General features: G+C 40.6%; 1 long non-coding RNA gene across 1 annotated transcript in view; it reads left to right on the forward strand.

Annotated features, from left to right (window-relative positions):
* The window catches only part of LOC116674088 (uncharacterized), a 31,977-nt gene that overhangs the window by 957 nt on the left and 24,193 nt on the right, over window positions 1–6,827 (forward strand). Inside the window, exons 2-3 of the long non-coding RNA XR_004327962.1 lie at window positions 30–93; window positions 3,924–3,998. This is a non-coding gene — a long non-coding RNA (uncharacterized LOC116674088). The remainder of the gene's footprint in view (window positions 1–29; window positions 94–3,923; window positions 3,999–6,827) is intronic.

Consider the following 6,827-nt stretch of genomic DNA (forward strand, 5'->3'; position numbering starts at 1 on the left):
TTTTTTTTTTTTTTTTTTTTTTTTTGCAGTGATCGGATGTGTTGCATCCCAGGTCCAGTGCACAAAGCAACCACACAGAAGAAACAAACACAGGTAAACCCCCACACCTGCTGATAGGGCTGGGTATTCAATAGGTATTCAATTCAATAGTTTTTCGGCACCGACCGAATTGCCTCCAAAGTATTGAGTATCGAAAAATGCCCTCAGTGTTTTTCCTAACATAGCATTAGATTTAGGTGTGCCTATTTAGAGGGAAGGGGGTTTATGGGTCCTTCCTCAAGAATTCTGTTAAGTTTTTCAATACTTTCTCCGTACATTTTGTGTCTCATGTTGGGATTTTGCGTCACTTTGTATTCACATTGTCTCTTTTTGGTAACTTTTGTTTCCTTTGGTGTTGTTTTGGGTCTCTGTGGTCATTTGGCGTCTCTTTGTAGTCGGTTTGTTTCTTTGTTGTAGTTTTGCGTCTCTTTTTTTTCACTTCATCGTTACATCTGTCTAAACGTTAGGGAAAGCTATGAACACTCCTAAACCTTGATACCATAACTTACTAAAGATGTCCAACTACAATAATTTGATCCAAGAAAAGTCTTTTAGTTACTTTCATTCGGCTCGGATGCTGCACCTAAACCTTATAATGGGGAGGAAAATACCCAATTTCAATACCTAATGAGAAAATCTCTTCAGAGTCAGTGAACCAATCAGCATGCAGAATGCTTCTACCAAGATCTAATAATGTTTGTGATTGGCTGTCTAACGTTGCATGCCGTAGAGGCCCAGGGTGTGATTTTTTTTTTTTCCGGGGGAGGGGGGGGGGGGGGGGGGGGGGGGGGGGATGCGTGGGATTTCCCCTTTCTGGTCTATATATCCCTGCCTCTGCTAAATGATTTTTGTCCATAGGTGACTGTGAGCCGGGTACAGGCACCACCAGATGACGATCTTTTTAGGGGCCGTGGTAGTGGAGTTTAGCCAGAAAAAGCGAGCGTCGTGTGGCCATGACAGTTACGTTTATGCACCAAAACGACTTAACTATTGTGGTGAAAACACTCAACACTTTTGTTTTCGCCGTAAAGTCAACTCTGCTCTCCAGCTTGAAAGTTGTGTGTTTTATGTTGACACCACGTTGTGCTGTTTCATTCAAGTTCAAGGAGTCTTTATTATCCCTGGGGGGCAATTTGTTGTGCAGCAGCATGTAACAAAAATAACACACAGGTTATATAGAACAACAGCCATACATCTAGAAACAAAATAAATACGTACTACACGGAAGTCCACACCTCACATTGACTTATTAAAAAAGCCGATAGCAGCAGGGACAACAATTTTGAGATTATTTGCCATTGAACGTTGAAGTTCATAAATAAGTGTTTTGGCAACGGCTGGCCAAGTTGCACTATATCCCTGGTGGAAGGGGGATGTCATTCTTGCATGTTTTCTTTTATTGTGCATGATCAAAAAACATCCGTGCTTTTTTCCCACAAATCACACCCTGTAGAGGCAGGCAGGAAAAACTCTGTTAGGCACAGAGACAGGGCACAGGGTATCGAAATAAAGTATTAAGGTTTGGTACCAATGATTCCTAGTCCTATGTTCACCCACTTACTAGAAAATATAGAAGTTGTGTTTCTTTAGGAGAAATACTGGGATGTTGTATATCCTCAAGAGATTTTTTTAGAAGTAGATTTATGTTTCAAATAAAATAATGCTTATTTTTCTTAATTCAAGATTGAGTCTTTTACATCTTTGAGCCTATGATTTTGTCAAACCTTGCATCTGACCCACTTTTTTTGGGATGAATTTCATAATTAAAAACACATTTTCACTTTTTTTTTGATATGGCTTGAATGAATATCCCCTACTGGAGTACATAAATGGAGAAGGTATTAGAGTACACCCTACCTTGCTTTGAATTTTTCTCCTAACAATGACCACAAGGCTGCAAATTGTCATCATCTTCTCTTCATTATTCTTTAATGTAACTGATACGGTATCTATTTTGGTTAGACTGGAGGGGAAAACCTGACTAAGTAAGATGTTGGATTTGAGCGCCACATTATACATGTAATAACAGTTTAGGGATACAATCCATCACTGCTGTCCTGTGTCACATCAGCCAGTGGAGGAAGGAAAAAAAGGAAGAAGTTGATCCGTCTCTCTGGGTCATCGTTTTTCAGCGTAATAGATGACAAATAATTGGCCATTCATCAATAGCAATAGATGAGAGCTGAAATGATTTATTGCCTTTACAACAGAAATTGGGCCGCCCCTGCAATGATGATGGAGCTCTCCAGTCAGTGAGGCGGAAAGAAGGGAGGTAAATGCAAAAGAAAAGATAAGGGGAGGGAATAAAAAAGGGAAAGGAGTCAAGGAAGAGGAAAATGTAAAAATGACGAGGAAACAGACAGGAAAGGAAGGAGAATAAGGGAAGAGGGGGAAAGAAGAGAGTAAAAGTGATGCCGAAGGAAGAATTAAAAATAAAGGGGTGGATGAAAAGAGCAAGGATTCAAAAAGAATTGTAGTGGCAAAATCATACCTTGTTTTAAATCCACTTCTGTCAGCAGCTGGCAGATTTAGGGTTGACTCGTTCTCTCTTTATTTCTTGTACTCTTACCCTTTTTTCTCAGTTTTGTGTTATCGTTCCATGTTGGCGTACATTGTATTCAACTGGGTGTGTTGTTGCAGATCTAATGTACTCTAGTTCTACGTTTGAGTTGATGGAGAAAAACAGTTGGTGGGTCAGCGGTAGCCAGGGGCGCCGCCAGAAATTTTGGGCCCCATGACAAAAAAAAATCAATTTGGGTTAGTTTAATAATTGAATTGTCCTAACTTTTTCCCCCTATATGGCAAAAAAGGGTAAGAACAAGAATGGAATCAGGATATGGCAGAAAGGAAGAAGGGAAGAAGAAAAAGAGTGGATTAAGGAGGGAGAATAGATAGAAGGGGGTTAGGAAAAGATGCACCACTTCTGCACAAAGAACAAGTGCAAGTGGGTGTTAGTCCTTAAGGCGGGTTGCAGGCAGTTACAGAAGAATTGCTTTACGTTTTAAGTTGACAATTTAATTTAAATTTTCTCTCTTGCAAACTTGGCTTGAAATTCTATTTTCATCAAACCAAATCAGCAGAAGACTGTTCTAGTGACAGATACACTTCAATAGCAAGATCCTTTTTGTAAAGTAGACAAACTACATTATACCTCTTCCACTTATTTAGTTCCGGCTGCTCTGCCATTGACCACCTTTCGAGTCATGATGGATTGCCCCAACCTGATAATCCTGCACAGTTGCAAGATGTGAACACACTGCAATCCTTTTATTGATCGCTTCAGTGAAACACAGATCCCCTGCCTGATTACCAGCTCGCTGTGATACTGACAGAAGTCTCTCCGTCTTCTGCTATCAGAGCTTGTTGTCCAGGACACTTCTGGATCACATTTGGGGTTCAAACTGAGGGATCAACTGAATGTTGCTCATTTTAGCATGAGCTAAAAGGAGGAGTTGTCATCCATCTGAAACTAAGCAGCTTCCAACATCATGAACGCTAAATCATTTTGGGCCATTTTTCTTTGACAGTGTAGAGGCAGACTGGGGGGTGAAATGGGGGGTGGGACATTGCAGGTATCTGGCATGCGCTGTAACCACTCCACTACCAAGGCACTCATAATTTTAGAAAATAAATTATAATCCAAAATACATAGTGTATGTATGATGTATGCTAGCTTTCAGAACATAATGGCAGAGAATGGTAAGAAAAACACAAACTAATATACAGTATATTTACACAAAATTGGCATGAAGAATCATAATTGTGTGTGTGTGTGTGTGTGTGTGTGTGTGTGTGTGAAAACAAAATAAAGTTAAAACTTGTTTTGAACTTGGGGGGGCAGCAGCCCTACTTGGCAGAAACTAAATGGCCTTTTGCATCCGCAGGAATTGAGCTGCGTTGCTGCTGATGGACAGCAGGGATGGATGGAGTCTTCCTGGCTTGAGGATCAGTCCTGAGTTGTAAGTAACACAGTAGACTGTCCTGCTCTGCAACAACACAACCATGATCCACTGATTTTAGATTGACAGCTATGCCACTGATTGGTGAATCGGCCCCACCGTAGTATTTGAGGGTATTGAATGTCTGATTTGAATCTGTATTTTTGTGTGAGCATGTTTCTCTTTAATCTTCTTTATTTTGTCAATGGAAAAATAGTCAGCTTTCAGGTACTGTTTGTAAAAAAACAAAAAAACAAAAAGGGAAATGGATCTACTTCCTTCATAGTCAGGAAGACATACAGTATTTCTATCTGCTGTTAATTTGTCAAAGCAACGTAATGAACGGGAGTGGATTAGTGAAAGTGCGTCGGTCCATCTCCAAGCTTTTTACTCGTCAGCATCAACAACAGCTACTTCAGCCAGCGTGTCGCAGTTATCAAAAGTCATAATCTCTGTGTTCATCTGGCCGGCAGCCGCGCTGGCAACATCTTCAGTCACAGAACAAACCGGATCTACGAACCTGCCAAAGCTACGTCCCAATCAATTGATCCAGTTACAGTAAGAGGCCGTTTATCTCGTCATCTCGGGGAGGAATTTCAGCCAGGCTTGCTCAGTCACTCTCTCTCTCGTTGCATTCTGGGAAAGCTGACAGACCCAGGGAGCTCGGTGCTGTAACACTTGCTGGTTGTCTAGGTAGGGGTCCTCTTTAGAGAATGAATGATGGAGGATTATTTTACAGTCACGGCTGGAGGCGCCTGGCAAATTGAGAAATCTGAGAGGTTTCACTTGTCTTTCCCTACTTCTATCCTTCAATCTTATTTCCCTCGTTTCACCCCGTTTATCCACTTCCCAGCACTATACTTCCCTTTTCTTGTAGTTTGAATCTTTATCACTCCCCACTTTCTGCTCTTGTACATTTCCTTTTTATTATTCCTCCCTTCTTTACCCCTTTCCTCTTTTCTTATTCTCTTGTCTAATTGAGTAATTGAAGCTCATTTCTTTTTGTCTTAATTCATTTCAACCTTCCATACTCCCTATTTCTGTCCACCTTATTTCAATTTCTTCTTCATTATCCTTTTTTTAATTTCATTTGAACAACTTTCATATATTGTCCTTCTGTCTTGTCCTTCCATCTGCATTTGTCCCTGTGGTGACCTATTATTTTAAACTCTGCCACCTTATGTCATGTATTTGTTCATACTGTAAGTCAAAAGAAAAATGTAATGTTTTGCAATAATACAGCATATTGTGGAAATATACTTTGCAACAAACATCAAAATTGGCTCTAACGTCTTCCTATCTCATTTTAAATTATTTTATACTTGTATGAACAGCATAGAAATAAGGGTTTATGAAGAGTGAAGTTTTCACTCCCTCCGGGAAATGTCTAGAAAGATAATGGAATCAACTAGTGGTCAGAAATGGATATGAGATACAAGACAACTGTGATAGAAGGTCAGAAGCACTGTCCTTGTACAGTGGAAATTAAAGATACAAAAACACACTTTTTGTTTCCTCACTCACAACCTTTATGTACCGTAACAGGGATCTTTCTGTGGGCCGTTTCCCACCTTTCTTCTCTCCTCCAGATGTTGTTCCCTTCACTGTCCTTGCCTTCTCTGCCCTCGGTGTCATTTGGACTTCCTTGCAGATCCGGGTCTCCTCTTCTGCTTCTCTGACTTCTGTAATTCTGTTCACTCTCCCCTTCCTGAGTAATTGAAGTAATTTCCCACCTTGGCTATGATGAATGTGTCCCCCGCTCCCGCCATGCCCTTCTACTTTAGCCGGCCTAATTAAAGAAAACATTCCATGATTGCCTATTTTTCCTCGAGCGTGACAACCTATTATTCTCCCCAGCACCTGATTAGAGAGTTATTATGCTTAGATTTAGATTGATTTAACCGGGCAGCTTAATAAAAGACTACTTGGGGTTTGATTTAAAGCGGGGGGAATTGCAGGTTTTGGAGCCAGTCACGGTGTGTAATTGTTATTACTGGTTCATGATATGAGCTGAGTCGCGGCGAGAGGGAGTTCTCGAAAATTGAATTAGAAAATTAGAAGGTCACTCTGCGTACAACAGGTGACATTTTGGGACATTCGTGCCGCGGATAGAGCTGTCAGGAGGAGCGACATTCAGGCACCGATTGGTCCGGAATGATAAATCGCATCCATCCCAGCCTGCACAAACTTGACATATTTCTATCAAAGCAAGATTAATCTCTCCATCAACTGCTGCAACGTGGCTCATAATAATCTGAGAATTGGATGCCGAATGGGTAAATTGACTGGCGTTTGCGTTGTGGTGCTCTGCCCTGGGTTGATACTGTCTTAATAAAAGCCAAATGGGAGGATACAGTCTCATAACCCAACTGTTCAAGTTTTTGTTTAAGAAAAATCATAGTTGTGGCAGCCTTGGCCTCTTCTGATTGAAGTGAGTGAGTGTGAGATAGTTCATTGTTTAAAATCGGGATAGACAGGTTGTTTTTGGCAGTTTGCAGATGAACTTTATCAGCGTTTTATTTGCCTGTTAACTGATAGTTATAAATTACAAAGTTGTCTACTTTGGCTCGGCTCCAGCTCTGTGTCTGTCCGTGTGCTTCGGTTTCACTCACCAATGAGTCCGACTTAATCTCCCTCCCCAACGCTATCTGACTATTTCTTACTGGGTATTATGTCAAAAGTTTCTCATTTACTAAATAATTGCTTAAAGTATTTAAACTAAGTTTTGTGTTGGTGTTTGTAACATTCCAAAATGTTATTAATATCCGTTATAGGTTTCAATAATTACAATCGTTATCGGCCTTAAAACGACAGTATAATTTGATCCGTAGTTTAAAAGCGGTCGTCAGA

This window comes from Etheostoma spectabile, chromosome 24, assembly GCF_008692095.1.
Source record: "Etheostoma spectabile isolate EspeVRDwgs_2016 chromosome 24, UIUC_Espe_1.0, whole genome shotgun sequence".
Lineage (NCBI taxonomy): Eukaryota > Metazoa > Chordata > Actinopteri > Perciformes > Percidae > Etheostoma > Etheostoma spectabile.